At 41.1% G+C, this 26,264-nt stretch overlaps 1 protein-coding gene across 4 annotated transcripts in view; it reads left to right on the forward strand.

Moving 5' to 3' along the window:
• The window catches only part of DLG3 (discs large MAGUK scaffold protein 3), a 482,093-nt gene that overhangs the window by 57,563 nt on the left and 398,266 nt on the right, over positions 1-26,264 (forward strand). The window lies entirely within an intron of this gene.

A 26,264-nucleotide genomic window follows, 5' to 3' on the forward strand; every position in this document is an offset into this window, starting at 1 on the left:
GGCTAGCTGGACAGCTAGTTCAGCATACTAATGCTCTGTGGCTACTCTGCACTGTAGCAAACCAATTGTTGCTAATTCGATCCCCATCGAGATCTACTTAGCCTATCCTCCTTTCGAGGTTGATAAAATGTGCAGCACCTTGTATCCCGTAAGGGGGATTAGCCACGCTTTTCAAGCACAATCATGGTAATGTTGCTTGGACACCTGTTGGCTCTTGGAGTGTTGGGCTCCTGCAAGGGGTGGTCTCTTCCCTTTGGGTCGGGACTTGCAAGGGCTTCTTGCTCTTGTTATCTGGGTTATTCCGGGAGGTCTGTTTTTTTGATAATCAGACGAGGGATTTATGTTCCTGAAAGATTGCTTAATCTAAACATTTGTGGGGCCCGGGCTTCTTGTCCTGATCTTCTAGATGTTGAGGGTTTTACTCTGCGTTTTCTCTTTGTGGATCCCGCTGTGGGATGCTACCGGACCTTATGATCCTAGAACTGGCCTGGGTGTTCCAGTTTCCGGGGTACTTGGGCTTAGCCCTTGTTCTGGCTGTTCTGTTTTACAACTTGGCCAGATTTGCTGAGAGCCGGGGCTCCTTGGGGCTTGCCTTGTGCGGACGATACGGTTCCCTTGGGACAGCCAACTAATGTGACCTGATAGTGGTCTTTCCTGCCTAGCAAGCAGAAGGTTTGTGGTTGCTCACCTGTCGCTCTTGTGCTTGGTACGTGTGCTTGCATGATGGTGTTTTAATTTTTTTTTTCTGTGTTCATCAGTGACGTGGCCTTGTGTTCTCTCGGTTGTTCCTGCAATTTCCTGTCTTATGGGCAGGTGTTTATCGAGGCTCTCCTCTTCAGGGGGTTCGTTGTCCTCCTTACGGAGGTGTGGTTCCTTTTTTAGTTGCCTCTCCTGTGTTCGGGAGGCTGGAACAGATGTTTTATCTGGTTCGGGGATTGGTCTGCTCTTTGAATTGTTCCTTTCCATCTGGGGAGCTGCTGGCTCCACATTAAGACTTTAGTTGGGTGGCTTTGCTAGATCTCCTTGGATCTAACGCCTGCTGGATTGTTTCTCGGTTGAAGTGGCTGTGTCTATTCTTCTGCCCCTTTTGGGGGCCGGTCTTGGGGTTCCTTTCTGTCCCCTTGCTTTTAGATCGGACGTTGCTTGGGCTGGTCTGGCTAGGTGTAAGATCTGAGATCTGTTGTTCATCCTCAGGTCTTGGGGTGCCAGTGGACCTTTTTTAGAGGTTCTGTGCCTCTCCCCCTTTGAGATCTGTGAGTAGGCCTGGCAGCCTGGATTGCCTGGAGTGTGTCCTCTGTCTTGGAGGTTGGGCAATCTGCTATTCTGTTCGGCTGCTTTTTCCTTACGGATAGTGTTTTCTCTGTGTCTTCTTATGGATGGCAGCGTGTTACTGGACTCAGATGTTTATCTTCCTGAGTTTGCTACTTGTAATTTTTCTCTTTGCTCAGTCTCTGAGTTCTGACGTTTTGAGGACTTTGTCTTCTGCTGCCTTTTTCGGTGCTCTTGCACGATGTTTGGGAGATGCTTCTTCTCCTTGATGATGCCCGGTTGCTCTTTGTAGGTTGGGGGTCGTCTCCCCTTGTTCTCGGGATCCATTCGGGTCTCCATGAACTTGGCCTTCTTTTGAAGGGGGTTGTTCCTTATTGGATCTTGTTGTACCTTTTGGGTATCCCTTTGTCTCACCCTTGTCCTCTCCCTTTTGGGGATTTTGGTACTGTACTAGTAAGGGTTGTGTGGGGACCGACTGCTGGGCGACAGTTCTCCTGGAGGAGTGTTGGCTCAGTGAGTCTGCTTTGCGGTCTCTAGTTAGGCTTTTGGACTATCTGCTGGTCAGTGTCCTTGGGGCATTTTCCTTCTAGGTTTTTTGCCCGGCTCCGACGAAGCGGGTTTGGTTGGGTTGTGGTTTTATTTTTCAGGCCTGATGCCCTCAGAATGGGCCGGCTATTGTACCCTCCCGTTTTTGCATTCAGTGTCCTCTATAGCTTGGGTATTGTTTTCCCAAGAGTAATGAATGCAGCTGTGGACTCTTTCCATTTATGAAGAAAAACTTAAATTATGCTTACCTGATAATTTTCTTTTCTTCAGATGGAAAGAGTCCACAGCTCCCCACCCGTATTTTTTCTGTGGGGTGTCCCTAATTTTTTATTCTTCTGGCACCTTTTCACCCTGGTATTTCTTCTACAGTTCCTTGTTCCTCTGCAGAATGACTGGGGGATGAGGGTAGTGGGAGGAGTATTTAAGCCTTTGGCTGGGGTGTCTTTGCCTCCAATACACAATACACAATACACTGTAAAACGCATTATTAAATAATAATCTTGAATAAAAATTAGTTTTCGTGTTTAACGTTATTTAAGTGTAATGGGCTCCAAAGTGTGTAAATATATATATATATATATATATATATATATATATTTATATACACAGGGGTGGAAAAATATCACTATGGTTTACTAGTCAGGGGTTAAACGCTACTAGCCCAGAGGGAAAAGGTTAGTAGTTAATTGAATGTTGAAGATAGGAAAAAGTGAAATTTCTAAGTTGTCCTCTGCAATTTCAAAGTCATCCAGGGCTAATGGACCACTGTAAATTTCAAGCTCTGTGTGTATATATATATATATATATATATATATATATATGTGTGTGTGTGTGTGTGTGTGTGTGTGTGTGTGTGTGTGTGTGTGTGTGTGTGTATGTATGTATGTATGTATGTATGTGTGTGTGTGTGTGTATATATATATATATATATATATATATATATATATATATATATATATATATATATATATATATACATAAACACACACACACTAGTCCTAAAGCCCGTGTACACAGGCCAAAATTCCCTTCCACTTGGATCCCTTCACCCTCCCTCCTTCCCCTTCTCTGCCGCTCTCAAAAAAAATGTTTCTGTAGTGCAGCAGTCCCACCCACTCCCGCTCCCATATATATATATATATATATATATATATCCCTTTGCAGTCAAATACATGACCATATACCTCTGAACCCTTTAAAAAATATTAATTAATAGCTTTATGAATAATTTGTAACAGATATTGTATATATGATTGAAATATGTTATTTTAATGTATTTATGTTGTGTTTGGTGCATATATTTTTTTGTCTTAAGGGCCGATTTATCATCGGTCTGTCTGACATGATCTGCTCAGCTCAGTGCTGTAGATTACTTGGTTGGATATATGTTTGGCTAGAGGTCGCCAACGTATCCTACGTGCACCTAGCCTAGTAAGATTAGCACTTTGGTTGCTGGTCTATACTTGGACTGTATCTGCATATATGATTTTGACAGACTTTTGGGAAAATTGATAATTCACCACTTTTCATATTTATAAAAAAATATGGTTGACTTGGGTTTTGCAATCACAGCAAATATGATTTGGAACTAGTCCAACAACATCAATCTTGGTGTAAATAATTGCTACGGGCAATTTGCCAAAATGGCAAAAAACAGCATTGGCAACGCACATTTGGCCTCTAACAGAATTATTAATTTATAGTGTAACATTTACTGATTGCTGAGATGTAGTACTTACCACTATAGCACCTATCAAGTCTTATATACACACAGATGTCGCTCTTAGTTCTTCTCTTCTCCTTGCAACAAATAAGCAGCAACACAAATACCGCAGGGAAATATGAAAAAAATGATCAGAGAAATTGTTAGATTTAATGAACTACTGATATTTAATTAGTGTCACTAAGAATCTTTAATTAGAATCTAAATATGTCTCTGTGCTGGCTTGGTAGAAATGCTCCTGTGTCCATTCACATTATACCCTGCACACAGTTCACCCTCTCAGTCTAGTGCACAGCTGACCCTTCTGTCCCTACACATGGGCATACATTATAGTTTGTATTAAAGATCCACAATGCAGGCATAGGGTTTTATTATTATTACTATTTTTATTTTATTCATAAAATTGTGTTCCGGTGCCAAGACTAGTATGTGCAAATAGGGTTTGGCTTTATTTATTTTTGTATTTACTTTACAGCTTATTCCTTTGTGGTTTTTGCCCTGTTATGTAGCATGTGTGTGAGAGTGTTCATATACAGTATATGGCTTCCTGTTTACATGCATATATATGTACATAATATAAGCGATTGCTTATTCGTAGCCAGGCTGTCAGCATACTAAGAATGAAACTGATGAGTCCATTGGTTGTATCATATGACCAGGGCGTATTTAGGTTTTGTGCTGCCCTAGGCACTCACAATTCTGCTGCCCCCTCCCCCACCCCACCCCAGGTTTAAGGGGTCTTTTTTTAGACATAATATTTTTGGGGCAAGGGGTGTCAACAATTAAAAAAAATAATGTCTTTTTAAGTAGATGTTCACCAGGCGCTTGCATTCACTCTGGTCACACACACAACACTACATATATATATATATATATATAACTAGTATAATATAATATATATATATATATATATATATATATATATATATATATATATATAATATAAAATACATTATTTTGGCAAGTCAGATGATTAAAGTGTTTATATCATAAAAACACATCCTTCACTGTAATGATAGTTTGTCAGTAGGTAGTTGTTTAACCTTAAACATCTCTTTGGTGAATGACAGTTATTTAAGCAAAATAATCTGCTTGGATAAATATGTAATGAATAAACAAACTGGCCTTTAAAAGTACTTAAAAAATACAACAGTAGTTATGATAGGTTTAGGAATTGTATCCTAGGGGCTAAAGTCACATGATACAATCATAATAAAGTATATACTTGTATTGATTTCTGAATGAATTAAATGCATACAACATATTTTCAGTTGTGGTTTTAAGTCACATAGTTGTATAGATTCAGCAATAAATACTTATTCTTTGCATGTATGACAGATAGGACAAACAGTAAATGTACAAGTATTTAGTGACTAATCCGTTTAAGTATTTTAATGCCTAATAAAGATGTATTGAAGGGAGAAAGACATATGCTGTTTCACAATGGTCACGTTGTAGTGCACACTGCACTGTGTAGTCTGTGTGAGGTCGCAATCACGCCGCGTGGAGCCAGGAAGAATTACCGCATTCCCTCTCAGTCCAGGCCAGGCTGCGCAAGTGAGCTCCGCCTCTCCACTGTCACCACGTCATGCGCACCCACATACAATCCCATAGGATAGCAATAGCCGGGCTAGCCATTTAAGTCATTAGTTAAATTGGTTGATTTAGGCCACGTTGTGGTTACGGATGTTATTGTTCCTTGATTTCCGCTGCTCTGTTCTGAGGGTGGGCCTGTGCCAATCTTCATTATTGAGGTGTATTAGTTGACACTCCAAGCCTTTTCCATCCTTCCTAGTATAAATCAGTCTCATACCTGGCTTTCAGCCTTTGGGCCCTTGGCAGCACACAGGAACAGTAAAATGAACTCCAGTGTGCAGCATCAATATTTTATGACCACATGGAGGGAGGTTAGAAGCACAGAGAGAGAACGCATTGTCTGTGCTCCTTGCTACGCTGGCATTAGTGTTACATTAATTTCCCTCACCATATACTTACCCTATAACTAGCCCTATACCTGTCTGAATGAGATAAATAGATACTCCGTTTATGTCATTTATTCGCTGAGATATGAACCCTCCCCCCCAAAAAAAACCTTTATGATTCAGACAGAGCATGCCATTTTAAAAATTCCAATTTACTTCTGTTATTGATCTTGCTTCACTCCCATTGTGTTTTGTGTTGATGAGGTACAAAGGTAGAGAGCACTGCATGGCAGGCAGGACATAGTGATGCCATCTAGTCCTCTGGCAAATAGGTAACATTCTTGCAAAACTGCTGCCATATAGAGCTCCCGTTACATGGTCCCTTCTGAGCTTTACGTCCCAGCTTTGCGACAAAGATACCCAAGAAAAGCAAATAAAAAGTGTTACTAGAAGTAGAATGTTGTATAAAATCGAATGCTCTATTGTAATCACAAAAGGATTGGGTATTCATATCCCTATACTGATTTTTTATCAGGGAGATACTGAAATCATGACCTGGTTCTTCTCAAACAGACCTTGTTTCCTGCCCACTTTCTGCCTTTGTCCCACGGTGCACTGTAAAATGACAATATTACTTTGTACATTACACATTTACTTTCTGCCTTTGTCCCACGGTGCACTGTAAAATGACAATATTACTTTGTACATTACACATATACTTTCTGCCTTTGTCCCCACGGTGCACTGTAAAATGACAATATTACTTTGTACATTACACATATACTTTTCTGCCTTTGTCCCACGGTGCACTGTAAAATGACAATATTACTTTGTACATTACACATATACTTTCTGCCTTTGTCCCACGGTGCACTGTAAAATGACAATATTACTTTGTACATTACACATATACTTTCTGCCTTTGTCCCACGGTGCACTGTAAAATGACAATATTACTTTGTACATTACACATATACTTTCTGCCTTTGTCCACGGTGCACTGTAAAATGACAATTACTTTGTACATAACATATACTTCTGCTTGTCCACGGTGCACAGTAAATGATACAAATCTTTGTACATTACCATACTTTCTGCCTTTGTCCCACGGTGCACTGTAAAATGACAATATTACTTTGTACATTACACATATACTTTCTGCCTTTGTCCCACGGTGCACTGTAAAATGACAATATTACTTTGTACATTACACATATACTTTCTGCCTTTGTCCCACGGTGCACTGTAAAATGACAATATTACTTTGTACATTACACATATACTTTCTGCCTTTGTCCCACGGTGCACTGTAAAATGACAATATTACTTTGTACATTACACATATACTTTCTGCCTTTGTCCCACGGTGCACTGTAAAATGACAATATTACTTTGTACATTACACATATACTTTCTGCCTTTGTCCCACGGTGCACTGTAAAATGACAATATTACTTTGTACATTACACATATACTTTCTGCCTTTGTCCCACGGTGCACTGTAAAATGACAATATTACTTTGTACATTACACATATACTTTCTGCCTTTGTCCCACGGTGCACTGTAAAATGACAATATTACTTTGTACATTACACATATACTTTCTGCCTTTGTCCCACGGTGCACTGTAAAATGACAATATTACTTTGTACATTACACATATACTTTCTGCCTTTGTCCCACGGTGCACTGTAAAATGACAATATTACTTTGTACATTACACATATACTTTCTACCTCTCTATCTTCTGGCCCTGTCTCTCCCTGTATGATGATGCTGACCCCTGTCCTCACAAAATTCTGTGCACCTACACTGTACTACTAGGGTTGCTACCTCGGCCTAGTTTTTCTGGACACCTATAAGTTACCCATGCTGCAGGGTGTGCAGGGAGGAACATGGATAGTGCTGTCATGGGGCAATGAGTATTCCTGTGTGCCAAGGGACACTATCCATGTTCCTCCCTGCACACCCTAAAGCATGTGTAACGTATAACTATCCAGGAAAATGCGGCCAAGGTATATGTACCTCTCTCCAATGTATACTTGCCTTGTCCTTCTTATTCCCATATACTGATCCTTTCTCCTTCAATATATAATGCCTCTGAACATCATATACTGGCATTAAACTTCCCCTCACAACTAGAACTTCACACCATATAATGCTTGCCCTATTTTTATGTCGTCATATACTTAACCTGTCTGCCTGCAACTTATATATGATTCCTTTCCGCTCCTCGTAATACTGTATAGTTGAACAGTTTTATCGTATGCATTTGTGCTGGTTCCCACAGAAATCGCTATGGTTCAGCAAGTAAATGATTGATATTAGAGGCATCTAGAAGTATGGATATATAACTGCACTCACTTATTATAATATACATTTCATTACAGCGCTACAAATTACACAGGATAAAACATTCCCTTCAAAAATTAGAATAAAGAAACACCTGGGGCCCAGTCTTGTTTCAGAAATGGAGCTGGTGTAAGAAAATATCTGCCAAAGTTGTTTTTCCTGGTGGCTTTATTTCTGCAAAAGATTGACAATTATAATAACCTATAACAAACCTAAGAGACACTAACTTGTAATTACAATACATTTCTGTTGTCTTGCTATAGAATACATAGAACATATACCCCTGTTGTAAATATTTTAAAAACAAATTAACATCATGTTTGCTGCAATTGTTTTTCAATAGTAACTCTACTTTCAATTTGCCGTATTTGGAGGAGATAATCCACCCTTGCTTCTGGAGAACACCCAGCTAACCATGGTCATTATGTTAGTGTAAAGTGAATTGTTTTGCAATTGTTATCTGCTGAAACCAATTAGGGAAATATACATATATATGGATATATAGATAGAGTAGCCTTAAATGGACATTAAACCCCCAAAATTTATTTCATGATTCAGATAGATAATACAATTTTAAACAGCTTTCCAATTTACCTCTATTATCTAATTTGCTTAATTATCTTGGTATCCTGTGTTGAAGAAACAGCAATGCACATGGTTAAGCCAATAACGTGAGGCATATATATATGCAGCCGCCAACCAACAGCATCTGCGTCTACCTAGGTATCCTTTTTAACAAAGGACACCAGTAGAACAAAACAAATAAGATTATAAAAGTAAATTGGAAGTTATTTAAAATTGCATGCTCTCTCTGAACTATGAAAGAATAAAATTGGGTTTCATGTCCCTTTAAGAAATTTGCAGTGTAGATTTCCATCTCTGAGAATTTTTAAAGATAAATTACATTAAAAGTGGGCAAAATATATACATTAAAAGTAGGCAAGTAGGGGGGACTTCCGGGCAGCGGCCATCTTAATGGTCGCACTAAGCTGCAGCTCCTGATTCATTTGCCACTTTTATTCTAAATTCAGCTGAAATACTGGTGACAAGTCATTTCACAAAGTGGAGAAGCTTGACTGAAGGCACTCTAACCCAAGATATAGGGTTTTGGTTTGTGGCGCGGCTCTCCAGCCCTCGGTACCGGACTTTTAAGTTGAGGCCTTCCCCTATATCTGAAGCCTCATTTGTCCTCGTAATTGCGGCGCCATTGTTGCGCGGCCAGTGCCCTACGTAGCACCCTAAGGAAAAGCCACTGCACAGCTAAAATGTGTGATGCCCCAGATGAGATGGTAATTCAGGAGAATCTCCATGTATCTGTCCTCAGATCCTTACTGCAGGGCCAATTTGAACAACTTGCTGAGGCCATTCACCAGGCATTTAAAGGGACAAAAACAGACACTATCTGTCAGTCTGCAGAGTTAGAGAGTACCGCAGAGGAACGGGTAAACCATCAAGGAGACGCTTGCCTACTTACCGATAAGGCGATGGCCCTACATGAGTGGTTGAAAAACACTGCCCTAGGGGGTCAACGATCCGGATGGTAGTGGTAGCTGACCTTAATCTAGAGGAGCTGGTGAACAGTCGAGAACCAATGAATACAAAGGTGTATGAGGGGTTGACGAACATGGTTCGTGCTGCCCCGCCTCCCTTCCTAGACACACTCCGTGAGTCTGCACCGGACGATCCTCCTACTACTATCCTTCTACTACTATACGGTGTGCTATGTTCTCGGCTGTGATGGACGGTGCTGGGTTTTGGTTCTGAGATACGCTTGTTTCCTGTCGGTCTGCTGCGCACCTAACTTCATTACAGCACCTCAGAGACTTTCTAAGAGGTGTCTTGAAATATTGGCAACCCTGGAAGGGTGAACTGTCTGCCCTCAGCAAATGTATTATTGCAGTTGAACTTAAATGGAGAGATGGGGTGGGTTAAAGTTTTGTGTTTTACCCCAGATACAAGTGTGGACAAAATGTCTGGTACCTCTTGAGACCCCTTAATTATATAGTAGATCCACAAATGTGTTAATCTTATTTTCCTACCTACCTGTGTTTATCCTTAGGGACTCAACCTTTCATGAGGACTCTATTGTCTGATACTTCTGATTGTAGTTGATCAGGGGTGATTATATGTTGCCTGACAGTACTAATTATACTTCTATTTCTGTCCTCCTATATGGTTAAGTGTGTGAGATAAGTAGCAGATATCACTTCTATGATGGGTTAAACAGAGTTTACACTCATATTAAGCCTCAATATAACAGTATTACAGCAGTTTCTTATCACATTATACTTCATTATTACATAAAAGGATGTAGATTGCATATGGTTGACATCCTATATATAGTGAGTACTTTATACACCTAAGTGTTATTCACTGAACAACATACCAAGTAGCTATATTGACTCCCAGGTAGTATGACACATGAGATTAATATAATGTATCCTTAAGTATAATTATCTATTGGCGACTATTTACATTGCCCTATAACACCTTTTCCTGATCCTTTGCTGTTTTTCCCTTTTTTACCCTCACTGAGCATTCGATACCAGTTAATTGTTTTATCTAAGGTCCATAAGTGACCGTCTTTATAATTTAAATCCCTCCCCCAAGCTTTATATTTTTATTTGGGTCCAAGAGTGGCTCAATATATTTTGGGAGGTATCACGTTTATATTTAAAATGAGATTGCACTGTAATCTGTCCATTTACACACAGAGTATTTAGATAGCAATATGAATTACAGATACATGTATTGCATTTAACAAACCAACTTATATGTATGGTACATGCCTATGTGGATGTATATGGACGTATGTTATATAATGTTATTACCAAAAAAATCTCAATAAAAAAAAAAAAGTAGGCAAGTATATTGCAAAGTTGTTTTATTACGCTTAAAGGGACACTAAACACTAACTAAATGTTAGATAGAATGAGACAGTCAAAGAAAAGATTAGTCTGAGAATAACATGTAGATATATTTTTTACATTTTCATTAGCTGTTTAAATAGTGACAAAATAAGTGTAAAGCTTTAGTGTCTATAAAACAATGGGAGCTGCCATGTTGTAACTTAGGTTACCTTCTCTGCTGTGGCCAATTAGAGACAGTTATAAAAAGGTCACTAGAGTGTGCAGTCAATGGCTGTGTGGAATATAACAGTGTTCTGCACTTCCATTTCTAACAGGAACTGAAAAGCTCACAATTTCAGGATGCAATTACAGGAAAGGGGGACAAAATAAATAATGACATATTGCAGAGATTTTTTTATATGTACGATTTATCATTTTAAAATGCCATCTCAAAGTGTTTAATGTCCCTTTAAGTAAATGTTTTATTAAAATCTCCAGGTTTTATACTGTCCCTTCAACAGCTGCCCTTTGCTGTTATTAAATGGCCATTATACACTCATTTTTTCTTTGCATAAATGTTTTGTAGATGATCTATTTATAAAGCCCATAAAGTTTGTTTTTTAAAAAAATGTATAGTTTTGCTTATTTTTAAATAACATTGCTCTGATTTTCAGACTACTAGCCAAGCCCCAAAGTTTTATTTGAATACCGTCATCTACCTTCTCCAGCTTGCTCCTGTTTGTGTAAAGGGTCTTTTCATATGCAAAAGAAGGGGGAGGGGGGAGTGTCTTATTTCCCACTTGCAGTGGGCTTTCCAACTACCTTTTCAACAGAGCTAAACTGAAAGTTTCTAAGTAAGTTTTTAAACAGTTTTATACTGGATTTTTATATCAGTATTTATGCATCTTATTCGTTATAGTAGTGTCTATTACATGCAGTTATATGAAAATGAGTGTATACTGTCCCTTTAACCCTACTCATAGGGTTACGCAAGCCACACAACCCCAGCCCTTATCCTAAACTGCCCTGCTTTTTTTCATACCCCAGCACACTGTTCTGTATCTGCCTTCCTACAAAATATGTCCTCAACATACACACCTCCTTACAACCAACAAAACCTCCTATATGTCCCACAAACACTCATGCACTGACTCCTAAGGACCCTCCTACATGACCCCCTAACATAAAAGCACCCAAGGGACCCCCTCTAAAGATCGCCTAATGCAACCCCTGAACCCACCAGGTAATTTCCTGCATGATCCCCTATAAAGTAAACTAAAATACCAAGGCCTCCCTCCTACAAGTATAGACCTGCTCAGGCACCCTGCTGAAACGAGAAAAATCCATGTTTTAATCCTTGTTCCAGCATTTTCCAGCTTCAGCAATGTGGTCCTTTGCATTCATCTTTTTTGGACTGAAGCTATAACAGTATTTTCTATTAACCTATATTTTTAAAGTAAAGTAAATAGTAATTGTTTTGCAGATTTTAATTAATCATTTGCGATGGGAGTGCCATGTTCCGTTCAGCCTTAACCCCTTAGTGACCAGAGCACTTTTCCATTTTCTGTCCGTTTGGGACCAAGGCTATTTTTACATTTTTGCGGTGTTTGTGTTTAGCTGTAATTTTCTTCTTACTCATTTACTGTACCCACACATATTATATACCGTTTTTCTCGCCATTAAATGGACTTTCTAAAGATACCATTATTTTCATCATATCTTATAATTTACTATAAAAAAAATGATAAAATATGAGGAAAAATGGAAAAAAAACACACTTTTTCTAACTTTGACCCCCAAAATCTGTTACATATCTAAAACCACCAAAAAACACCCATGCTAAATAGTTTCTAAATTTTGTCCTGAGTTTAGAAATACCCAATGTTTACATGTTCTTTGCTTTTTTTGCAAGTTATAGGGCCATAAATATAAGTAGCACTTTGCTATTTCCAAACCATTTTTTTCCAAAATTAGCGCTAGTTACATTAGAACACTGATATCTTTCAGGAATCCCTGAATATCCCTTGACATGTATATATTTTTTTTTTGTAGACATCCCAAAGTATTGATCTAGGCCAATTTTGGTATATTTCATACCACCATTTCACCGCCAAATGCGATCAAATACAAAAAATTGTTCACTTTTTCACAAATTTTTTCACAAACTTTAGGTTTCTCACTGAAATCATTTACAAACAGCTTGTGCAATTATGGCATAAATGGTTGTAAATTCTTCTCTGGGATCCCCTTTGTTCAGAAATAGCACACATATATGGCTTTGGCGTTGCTTTTTGGTAATTAGAAGGCCGCTAAATGCCACTGCGCACCACAAGTGTATCATGCCCAGCAGTTAAGGGGTTAATTAGGGAGCTTTTAGGGAGCTTGTAGGGTTAATTTTAGCTTTAGTGTAGTGTAGTAGACAACCCCAAGTATTGATCTAGGCACATTTTGGTATATTTCATGCCACCATTTCACCGCCAAATGCGATCAAATTAAAAAAAACGTAAAATTTTTCACAATTTTAGGTTTCTCACTGAAATCATTTACAAACAGCTTGTGCAATTATGGCACAAATGGTTGTAAATGCTAGCAGACATATATGACTTTGGCGTTGCTTTCTGGTAATTAGAAGGCCACTAAATCCTGTTGCGCCTCACACGTGTATTATGGCTAGCAGTGAAAGGGTTAATTAGGGAGTTTGTAGGGAGCTTGCAGGGTTAATTTTAGCTTTAGTGTAGAGATCAGCCTCCCATCTGACACATCCCACCCCCTGATCCCTCCCAAACAGCTCCCTTCCCTCCCCCACCCCACAATTGTCCCCGCCATCTTAAGTACTGGCAGAAAGTCTGCCAGTACTAAAATAAAAGGGTTTTTAAAAAAAAATGAATTTTTTTTTTAAGCATATTTACATATGCTACTGTGTAGGATCCCCCCCTTAGCCCCCAACCTCCCTGATCCCCCCCAAAACCGCTCTCTAACCCTCCCCTCTGCCTTATTGGGGGCCATCTTGGGTACTGGCAGCTGTCTGCCAGTACCCAGTTTACAATAAAAAAATGCTTTTTTTTTGTTTTTTTTTGGTTTTTTTTCTGTAGTGTAGCTTCCCCCCCCCCCCCCACCCCCCACAGACTAACCCCCACCACCTTGCTTATTGTTTAACATTTTTTTTTTAATATATTTTTTATTTCCCATTTTCTGTAGTGTAGCGGTTCCCACCCGCTCCCTCCCCGTGCACGCGCCCGCCCCCACCCTCCCGTGCACGCGCGCGCGCGCCCGTGCGCGCCCCCCAGCCACCCCCGCCCACGATCCCGCCCCCCTTCACATCCACATGGCCATCGATGGCCGCCACCCCGCCTCCCGGTCCGGCTCCCACCCACCAACGCAGGTAGCCACCGATCTCCGGTGCAGAGAGGGCCACAGAGTGGCTCTCTCTGCACCGGATGACTTAAAAACGTTATTGCAGGATGCCTCCATATCGAGGCATCACTGCAATAACCGGAAAGCAGCTGGAAGCGAGCAGGATCGCTTCCAGCTGCTTTCCACACTGAGGACGTGCAGGGTACGTTCTCAGGCATTAACTGCCTTTTTTCTGAGGACGTACCCTGCACGTCCTCAGTCGTTAAGGGGTTAAAGGGACACTGAACCCAATTTTTTTCTTTCGTGAGTCAGATAGAGCATGCAATTTTAAGCAACTTTCTAATTTAATCCTATTATCAAATTTTCTTCATTCTCTTGGTATGTTTATTTGAAAAGCAAGAATGTAAGTTTAGATGCTGGCCCATTTTCTCCAACATTGGTGTGTCCGGTCCACGGCGTCATCCATTACTTGTGGGATATTCTCCTCCCCTACAGGGAAAGGCAAGGAGAGCACACAGCAAGAGCTGTCCATATAGCTCCCCCTCTGGCTCCGCCCCCTAGTCATTCTCCTTGCCGCTCTGAACAAGTAGCATCTCCACGGGAATGGTGAGGAGTTTGTGGTGTTAGTTGTAGTTTTTTATTTCTTCTATCAAGAGTTTGTTATTTTAAAATAGTGCTGGTATGTACTATTTACTCTGAAACAGAAAGAGATGAAGAGTTCTGTTTAAAAGAGGAGTATGATTTTAGCAGCAGTAACTAAAATCGATTGCTGTTCCCACACAGGACTGTTGAGATGAGAGAACTTCAGTTGGGGGGAACAGTTTGCAGACTTTTCTGCTCAAGGTATGACTAGCCATTTTCTAACAAGACTGTGTAATGCTGGAAGGCTGTCATTTTTCCCTCATGGGGATCGGTAAGCCATTTTCTTAGACTTAGAAAGAATAAAGGGCTTATTATGGGCTATTAACTGGTGGACACTCTTAAGGGCTAAATCAATTGTTTATTTAAGTATTTATTTAAAGTTTGAAGTGGATTTCACACTTTTATTATTTGGGGAACGTTTTTTATCGCCAGGCACTAGTTTAAGACACCTTCCCAGTCAGGAAGGGCCTTTCACTGTATTAGGCAGAGCCTCATTTTCGCGCCATTATTGTACAGTTTCTTTTAAGTACAGTGCATGCAGATGCATGTGAGAGGGTCTGGTGTCCACTGAAAAAGTTCCTAGAAGGCTTGAAATACCCCCCTGGGATAGTTGAAGTCACAACAAAGGCTGTGGCTGGGACTGTAGTGGGGTTAAAATTGCAAACGGCTCCGGTTTCCACATTTTAAGGGTTAACAGCTTGAAAATTGGGATGCAATACTTTGAATGCATTAAGACACTGTGGTGAAAATTTGGTAAAGATTGGATAATTCCTTCATAGTTTTTCACATATTCAGTAATAAAGTGTGCCCTGTTTAACATTTAAAGAGACAGTAACGGTTTTGTTTTAAAACGGTTTTTGTACTTTATTAACCAGTTTAAGCCTGTTTAACATGTCTGTACCTTCTGATAGCTCATGTTCTGTATGTATGGAAGCCAATGTGGTTCCCCCTTCAAATATATGTGATAATTGTGCCATAGCGTCCAAAAACAGTAAGGACAGTATTGTCACAAATAGTAAGGTTGCCCAGGATGATTCCTCAGATGAAGGAAGTAGAGATAGTTCTACATCTTCTCCTTCTGTGTCTATACCAGTTATGCCCGCGCAGGCGACCCCTAGTACTTCTAGCGCGCCAATGCTTGTTACTATGCAACAATTGACGGCAGTAATGGATAACTCCATAGCTAATATTTTATCCAAAATGCCAGCATTTCAGAGAAAGCGTGATTGCTCTGTTTTAAACACTGTAGAGCAGGAGGGCGCTGATGATAATTTTTCTGTCATACCCTCACACCAGTCTGAAGTGGCAGTGAGGGAGGGTTTCTCAGATGGAGAAATTTCTGATACAGGAAGAATTTCTCAGCAGGCAGAACCTGATGTTGTGACATTTAAATTTAAATCAGAGCATCTCCGCGCATTACTTAAGGAGGTGCTATCTACTCTGGATGATTGTGACAATCTGGTCATCCCAGAAAACTTGTGCAAGATGGACAAGTTCCTAGAGGTCCCGTGCACCCTGATGTTTTTTCGATACCTAAAAGGGTGGCGGACATAGTGAATAAGGAGTGGGAGAAGCCAGGCATACCTTTTGTCCCTCCTCCTATATTTAAGAAATTGTTCCCTATGGTCGACCCCAGGAAGGACATATGGCAAACAGTCCCTAAGGTCGAGGGGGCGGTTTCTACACTAGCCAAACGCACGACCATTCCCATTGAGGACAATTGTGCTTTCAAAGATCCTATGGATAAAAAATTGGAGGGTTTGCTTAAAAAAGATTTTTGTACAGCAAGGTTACCTCCTTCAACCTATTTCGTGCATTATTCCTGTCACTACAGCGGCGTGGTTCTGGTTCGAGGAACTGGAAAAGTCGCTCAGTAGGGAGACTCCGTATGAGGAAGTCATGGACAGAATTAACGCACTTAAGTTAGCTAATTCCTTTATTTTAGACGCCGCTTTGCAGTTAGCGAGATTAGCGGCGAAAAATTCAGGGTTTGCAATTGTGGCGCGCAGAGCGCTCTGGCTAAAGTCTTGGTTGGCGGATGTATCTTCCAAGACAAAATTGCTTAATATCCCTTTCAAAGGTAAGACCCTTTTTGGGCCAGAATTGAAAGAAATTATTTCAGACATCACTGGGGGAAAGGGCCATGCCCTCCCACAGGATAGGCCTTTCAAGGCTAAGAATAAGTCCAATTTTCGTTCCTTTCGCAATTTCAGGAACGGACCGGCTTCTAACTACTCGGCAGCCTTTAGACAAGAGGGTAACGCTTCCCAGACTAAACCAGCTTGGAAACCAATGCAAGGCTGGAATAAGGGTAAACATGCCAAGAAGCCTGCTGCTGCTACCAAGGCAGCATGAAGGGGTAGCCCCCGATCCGGGACCGGATCTAGTAGGGGACAGACTCTCTCACTTTGCTCAGGCTTGGGCAAGAGATGTTCAGGATCCCTGGACACTAGAAATAGTCTCTCAGGGTTATCTTCTAGAATTAAAGGAACTACCCCCAAGGGGAAGGTTCCACATTTCTCACTTATCTTCAAACCAAATAAGTAGACAGGCATTCTTACATTGTGTAGAAGACCTGTTAAAGATGGGAGTGATACACCCAGTTCCAACTGTGGAACAAGGTCAGGGGGTTTTACTCAAATCTGTTTGTAGTTCCCAAAGAAGAGGGAACTTTCAGACCAATTCTGGATTTAAAAATTCTAAACAAATTTCTCAGAGTTCCATCGTTCAATATGGAAACCATTCGAACAATTTTACCTACAATCCAGGAGGGTCAATATATGACTACCGTGGATTTAAAGGATGTGTATCTACATATTCCTATCCACAAAGATCATCATCAGTTCCTAAGGTTCGCCTTTCTGGACAAACATTATCAGTTCGTGGCTCTCCCATTCGGACTAGCCACTGCTCCCAGAATTTTCACAAAGGTACTCGGGTCCCTTCTGGCGGTTCTAAGACCAAGGGGCATTGCAGTGGCACCTTATCTGGACGACATTCTAATTCAAGCGTTGTCTCTTTCCAAGGCAAAGGCTCATACAGACATTGTTCTAGCCTTTCTCAGATCTCACGGGTGTAAGGTGAACGTAGAAAAGAGTTCCCTGTCTCCGTCGACAAGAGTTTCCTTTTTGGGAACAATAATAGATTCTTTTGAAATGAAGATCTTCCTGACAGAAGTCAGAAAGTCAAAGCTTCTAAACGTTTGTCAAGTTCTTCTCTCTATTCTGCAGCCTTCCATAGCTCAGTGCATGGAAGTAGTAGGGTTGATGGTTGCAGCAATGGACATAGTTCCTTTTGCTCGAATTCATCTAAGACCATTACAACTGTGCATGCCCCAGTAGACAGGATCTCCTGTCTCAGGGAATGAGTTTCTGCAGACCAAAGTGGGTCATTGTCACGACCGACGCCAGTCTATCAGGCTGGGGCGCGGTCTGGGATTCCCTGACAACTCAGGGTTTATGGTCTCGGGAAGAGTCTCTTCTCCCGATCATCATCCTGGAACTGAGAGCGATATTCAATGCTCTCCGGGCTTGGCCTCATCTACCGAAGGCCGGATACATAAGATTCCAGTCAGATAACATGACGACTGTAGCTTACATCAACCATCAGGGAGGAACAAGGAGTTCCTTGGCGATGAGAGAGGTATCCAAGATCATCAAATGGGCGGAGGATCACTCCTGCCACCTATCTGCAATCCACATCCCAGGAGTAGACAACTGGGAGGCGGATTATCTGAGTCGTCAGATTTTCTATCCGGGGGAGTGGGAACTCCACCCGGAGGTGTTTGCCCAGTTGACTCAATTATGGGGCATTCCAGACATGGATCTGATGGCGTCTCGTCAGAACTTCAAGGTTCCTTGCTACGGGTCCAGATCCAGGGATCCCAAGGCCACTCTAGTGGATGCATTAGTGGCGCCTTGGTCGTTCAACCTAGCTTATGCATTTCCACCGTTCCCTCTCCTTCCCAGGCTTGTAGCCAGGATCAAACAGGAGAAGGCCTCAGTGATTCTGATAGCTCCTGCGTGGCTGCGCAGGACTTGGTATGCAGACCTGGTGAATATGTCATTGGCTCCACCATGGAAGCTACCTTTGAGACAGGATCTTCTAGTACAAGGTCCATTCGAACATCCAAATCTAATTTCTCTGCTGCTGACTGCTTGGAAATTGAACGTTTGATTTTATCCAAGCGTGGGTTTTCAGATTCAGTGATAGATACTCTGGTCCAAGCCAGAAAACCTGTGTCTAGAAAGATTTACCATAAAATATGGAAAAGATATATCTGTTGGTGTGAATCCAAGGGATTCTCCTGGAGTAAGATTAAAATTCCTAAGATCCTCTCCTTTCTCCAAGAAGGTTTGGATAAGGGATTGTCAGCGAGTTCTCTAAAAGGACAGATTTCTGCTTTATCTGTCTTGTTATACAAACGACTGGCAGCTGTGCCAGAGGTACAAGCTTTTGTACAGGCTTTGGTCAGAATCAAACCTGTTTACAGACCCTTGACTCCTCCTTGGAGTCTAAATTTAGTTCTTTCAGTTCTTCAGGGGGTTCCGTTTGAACCCTTACATTCCATAGATATCAAGTTGCTATCTTGGAAAGTTCTGTTTTTGGTTGCTATTTCTTCTGCTAGAAGAGTTTCTGAATTATCTGCTTTGCAGTGTGATCCACCCTATCTGGTGTTCCATTCAGATAAGGTTATTTTGCGTACCAAGCCTGGTTTTCTTCCAAAAGTTATTTCCAACAAGACTATTAACCAGGAAATAGTTGTTCCTTCTCTGTGCCCGAATCCAGTTTCAAAGAAGGAACGTTTGTTACACAATTTAGATGTAGTCCGTGCTTTAAAGTTCTATTTAGAAGCAACAAAGAATTTTAGACAAACCTCATCCTTGTTTGTCGTTTACTCTGGTAAGAGGAGAGGACAAAAAGCTATTGCTACCTCTCTTTCTTTCTGGCTGAAAAGCATTATCCGATTGGCTTATGAGACTGCCGGACGGCAGCCTCCTGAACGAATCACAGCTCACTCCACTAGGGCTGTGGCTTCCACATGGGCCTTCAAGAACGAGGCTTCTGTTAATCAGATATGTAAGGCAGCGACTTGGTCTTCTCTGCACACTTTTGCCAAATTTTACAAATTTGATATTTTTGCTTCTTCGGAGGCTGTTTTTGGGAGAAAGGTTTTGCAAGCCGTGGTGCCTTCTGTTTAGGTAACCTGATTTGCTCCCTCCCTTCATCCGTGTCCTAAAGCTTTGGTATTGGTTCCCACAAGTAATGGATGACGCCGTGGACCGGACACACCAATGTTGGAGAAAACAGAATTTATGCTTACCTGATAAATTACTTTCTCCAACGGTGTGTCCGGTCCACGACCCGCCCTTGTTTTTTAATCAGGTTTGAAAATTTTTTCTTTTTCTTTATAAACTACAGTCACCACGGCACCCTATAGTTTCTCCTTTTTCTCCTAACCGTCGGTCGAATGACTGGGGGGCGGAGCCAGAGGGGGAGCTATATGGACAGCTCTTGCTGTGTGCTCTCCTTGCCTTTCCCTGTAGGGGAGGAGAATATCCCACAAGTAATGGATGACGCCGTGGACCGGACACACCGTTGGAGAAAGTAATTTATCAGGTAAGCATAAATTCTGGTTTTGGTGAACAACCTGGTTTGTCCTTGCTGATTGGACAGCACCAATAAACAAGTGCTGTTCATGGTACTGAACCAGACATTTGCTGTCTCCTTAGTTTAGATGCCTTGTTTTTCAAATAAAGATAGCAAAAGAACGAAGAAAAATTGATAATAGAAGTAAATTAGAAAGTTGCTTAAAATGGCATGCTCTATCTGAATCATGAAAGAAAAAAAATTGAGTTTAGTATCTAAAACCCCAAAAAATTATTTTGCAATTCAGACAGAGCATACATACCTCCCAACATTTCAAAATTCAAAAGAGGGGCCGCCCCCCTCCCCCCTCCACGGCAAAAGGTCAGCAAAAATGCACAGTAACACAAGCTACACATATACATGTACACACACTCAAATATACAGAAACACACACTACATAGCTTACACTTACACATGCAAATACACACACACTACATAGCATACACTTATACATGCAGATACACACACACACTACACAGCATACACTAATACAGGCAGATACACACACACAGAAACTCTACATAGCATAGATATACACACAATACACAGCATACACTTATACATGCAGATACACAGAAACTACATAGTATACACTTATACATGTAGATACACACACACACAACTATATAGCATACACTTATACATGCAGATACACACACACACTACACAGCATACACTAATACAGGCAGATACACACACACACACACACACTACATAGCATAGATATACACACAGTACACAGCAAAAAACTTATACATGCAGATACACAGAAACAACATAGTATACACTTATACATGTAGATATACACACTATATAGCATACACTTATACATGCAGATACACACACAAACACTACATATCATACACTTATACATGCAGATACACAAACACACTACACAGCTTACAATTAGACATGCAGATACACACACACTACATAACTTACACTAATACATGCAGATACACACTACATAGCATACACTTATACATACAGATACACAAACACATTACATAGCTTACACTTACACATGCAGATACACACACTACATAGCTTACACTTATGCATACAGATACACACACAGACTACATAGCTTACACTTATACATGCAGATACACACACACACTACATAGCTTACACTAATACATACAGATACACGCACACACGCTACATAGCTTACACTTATACATGAAGATACACACACACACTACATAGCTTACACTTATTAATGCAGATACACACACTATATAGCTTACACTTATTAATGCAGATACACACACACTACACAGCATACACTTATACTTGCAGATACACACACACTACATAGCATACACTTATACATGCAGATACACACACTACATAGCTTACACTTATACATGCAGATACACACTTATACATACAGATACACACACACACTACATAGCTTACACGTATACATGCAGATACACACATTACATAGCATACACTTATACATGCAGATACACACACACACTTACACATACAGATACACACACACTACATCATATATGGGTATCTGTAATTCATTGTATGGAGTCCTGGGGTTGGCAAGCATATTAGCTGACAGTCTGAGGCTGCCACTGTTCATTATCCTGGTGTTAGCACTGCTCATCATATAAAACTGAAGGCATGCTAGTATTATCACCAGGGTTTAGCCATCATCACTACCAGAGGTTAGAAGTCACTATTACCTGAGGTTAGAGGGTATACAACCTTCTTACTCCTGCTTAACCCACACACCATTCCTTCTCCACAAGGAATCTAACAGGTATCTAACCCTGGGAGAGAAAAGCCAGCTGCTTCTGAGTATGGGCCCAATAGAATTTAAAATAAAGCCTATACGACGCTGGTCGTCATGCCCTGGGCTTCTCTCCCGCAATCTCACTAGAAATAGAGAGATCACGCTATTTCTGCATGCCCCACGAGGGGGGCGCTGCAGAAATAGAGTTGCACAGTTACCGATGCAGAGCGGGCCACTCTTTGGCCCTCTCTGCATCGGATAGTGGTGGTGCCGATTGTTGGTGGGAGGGTAAGGAGGGAAGTGGGTGGGCGGCCCATCGCTGGAGCAGGGCTGGAGCAGGTGGGACTGCTACGCCACACTACAGGCAAGGGCAATAAAAAAATCTGCATCAGTGAGGGGGAGGCGCAATGAGGGGGATACTATGTGTGATTCGTTGCGGGAAAGGGATCTGGGAGGGGGTATGGTAATAGGGGGGCAGCTACACTACAGAAAAAAAATTGGGTGAAATAATTCAAAAGGAGGGCAAACTGGGTACTGACAGACAGCTGCCAGTACCTAATATGATGGCTAATAGGTAGAGGGGGGAGTGTTAGAAAGCTGTTTGGGGTGTATCAGGGAGGTTGGGGGTAAGGGGGGATTCTACACTGCAGAAAATATATACAACATTTTTATATATAAAAGCCTTTTATTTTAATACTGGCAGACTTTCTGCCAGTACTTAAAGTGAATGTAAAATTTCATGAATGAGTGCCCAGTTTTTAAAATACTATTAAAAACAGGGGCACTTTCATTCATGAAAGTTTACATTGCAGCGGTTTTGTTAAATTACTTACCTTTTACTTCTTCCAAGCCGGACCAGTGATCACCGCCCGCAGATCCTCTGTACTTACGTCAGCAATGATGAATCTGGCTTCCTCCAATTATGGTTTCTCCCCCTAGAGCAAACTTTTCCTGAGGCCACGCCGTGATTGGAGGAAGCCGGTTTCATCATTGCTGTGCTAAGTACAGCATGAGAAGCGGACGGGGGATCGCTGGTCCGGCTAGGCAGGAGAAAAAGGTAAGTATTTTTTTTTTTAAAAATGCTGCAGTTTAAACTTTCATGAATGAAAGTGCCCCTGTTTTTAATAGTAGTTTTAAAAAACGGGCACTGATTCATGAAAATGTACATTCACTTTAAGATGGGTGTGACCATTGTGGGGTGAGGGAGGGAAGAGAGCTGTTTGAGAGGGATTAGGGGTGGGATCAGGGGATGTGTCAGATGGGCGGGTAACCTATACATTAAAGCTAAAATTAACCCTACAGGCTAATTAACCCCTTCACTGCTGGGCATAATACAAGTGTGGTGCTCAGTGGAATTTGTTTTTTTGGGGGAAGTTTTTGTCTGAAATGTCCTTAAGGGGTTAAAAATGCACGGGGCAATGCGGGGCAGATGGCAAGCTTTCCGGGACAGCAGGACAGACCCCTAAAATCGGGACTGTCCTGCGAGAATCAGGACAGTTGGGGGATATGCACATACCATATTAAAAAAGTTTCCAATTTACTTATATTATTAAATTTGCTTAGTTCCCATGATATTATGTGTTGAAGAGATACCTAGGTAGGCACCTGGAGCGCTAAATGGCAGGAAATAGTGCTCTTGCAAATAGATAACATTCTTGCAAAACTGCTGCCATATAGTGCTCCAGAAATGGCTCGTCTCCTAAGCTTTTGTCCCTGCTTTTCCAAAAAAGATACCAAGAAAATGAAGAAAAAGTGAGAATGGAAGTAAATTGGAAAGTTGTTTAAAATTGCATGCTATATCTGAATCATGAAAGAATCATGTGTTTAATATCCCTTTAATGATGTTGTGTGCAGTACAGCATTCCCACCATAGAGGTCGCTGTGGGTTTTGATTTTACTCTGTAATGACTCTGCTTATTGTATGTAAGTTTTTTTTCCTGAAACTTTTTCTGTGTAGTGTTAACTTGTCAGGTAAGGAGAGACAAGTTGATATATAATACCAGGGAGGGTAAAATGCAATGTGTGAGATAGCCAGGCATCTCAGTAGTGTTATACTATTTGGAACATGTGTAATTTCTGCCATTTATATACTAAGGCTTTGCTTAGCAGGGGCTTAACACATCAGACTCTTCATGTGCTGATTTATTGAAACATTTCTATGTCTATTAACCCACAATCTCTGCTGCAAAATTAATATTTCCCTCATAAAATGCCATCTACTTGTGACACTTTCAATAGTGTTTTAGCAAAATTAAAACATAAAAACAAATCTTCAGTACTTATATTGTTTTCCATTCCAGCATCCCCAACACAGCAGCTGTGGGTTAAACATACTGTGGTAATATCTGTCTAATTTTAGGCTGTGTAACAGCTATATAAACTAGTGTGCTTTGTGGTGTCCTGCTATACATATGCTGAAGGGTTAATAATTTAACCCTTTCTTATTGTGGTACTCTTCATATGGCAGTTATGTGCTTTAGAGTAAGGGAGTAGATTAGGAGCTTATTGATTTAACCTGCATTTAAGGGCTGTAAATGTGTAAAAAGAAAATGCTTTATATGTTAGCACATTTATTATTGCACTTTTGGTTGCATATAACTATATGTTTAAACCATGCAGAGGAATTAAACACATAGCTAAAGTCATATTGTGTGTAGCAGTGCACTGCTGGGAGCTAGCTGAACACATCTGGTGAGCCAATGACAAATGTGCATAGCCACCAATCAACAGTAGTGCATTGCTGCTGCTGAGGATATGTACATATTCTTTTTTAACAAAGGTAACCAAGAGAACAAACTACATTTCTTAGCAGAAGTGAATTTAAATATTACATGTTCTATCTGAATCATTATTAAATTTGAATCTCCTATCACTTGAAGCAATCCGTATTTCTAAATTATACTATTAGTATTTAGTGTGCTTGTTTTGGGGGTCGATCTGAATGGGCGGAGCTAAGCAAACCATAAATGGGAGTAGCTGTGCTGCAAAGTGTCCCTGGAAATGTTTTTCAACTGTTGGCAGCTTTGGGTGTGAGTCCATCAATAAATGGCAACAGTGGCGTCACTAGGGTTGGTGTCACCCGGTGCGGTAAGTCATGGTGTCACCCCCCCCCCCCAGAAAGCAGACACACACAAAAACACAGGCACACACACATACAAACACTCAGACACACTTAAAAACATACTCAGATGCACACACAAACACTCGGAAACACACTCAGACACACACACAAAAACACACACACAAAAACACTGAGACACACACACACACAAAAACTCAGACACACACTACACTTACAAAATATGTAAACTGCACTGCATTAATTATAAAGCTCATGCCTAGAGCTGCTCCCTGGCTCAGCAGAGCATCAAATGAAAGATAAACAGAGCACTCTAAAAATAAATCATTAAAGAAAAGGTTTAGGCGCAAACTATGAAAATTCTGCTCTCTGACTCTGTTCCAAGCCTGTCAGTGCACAGCCCCGGGCCGCGTGCCTACCGCTTCTTATGGCCAATCACCTCTGCACTCTGCCCACCCCCAGACCCCCGCCCACCCTCCTACCTGTTCAGTGTGCACTTAGTGTACCGTAACCGTAATGGTCTGGTGGGCATCATACATGGCTCCTTCACTTTAAAGACAGTGTCAAACAGTCATGCGGTCAGGTGCCAGGCATCCCCTCATGATTTGCCAGTTCCAGTTTAGAAAGACAGCACAGCAGTGAGTGACTCCACTGCTCCACATGTCACTGAGCAGTGAGCACAGATAGGCAGGCAGGTTTAGGCTAGCAGCGCAACTTTGCAAGCCCCACGGCATGCCCACAACATTCATAGCGAAATTGGGCAGGGGAGAAGCAAAGTACAAACAAGCAAAAGCAGCCGGGAAAACTATTTGTTGAAATTGCAGCACTGGCTCAAGGGGCAAAAAAAATGTGTGTCTACAACCTCCCCAGTCCCACCAATGTTTACAAATGCCAGCCCCTCTAATAAAAAAAAAATCTATGCATCTCAACATTGTATTTCTTTGAATTTCAATAAAATTAAAAAAAAAAAAAAAAAAATTTTTTTTTTTTTTTTTTTTTGGTGTCACCCCCTGGAGGGTGTCACCCGGGTGCGGCCCGCCCCCCCCCGCCCCCCCCTAGTGACGCCACTGAATGGCAATCAAAAATAACCTTTTATATATGACCCTGAGTATCTGCACATTGTT

Source organism: Bombina bombina, chromosome 1 (assembly GCF_027579735.1).
Source record: "Bombina bombina isolate aBomBom1 chromosome 1, aBomBom1.pri, whole genome shotgun sequence".
NCBI classification, from domain to species: domain Eukaryota; kingdom Metazoa; phylum Chordata; class Amphibia; order Anura; family Bombinatoridae; genus Bombina; species Bombina bombina.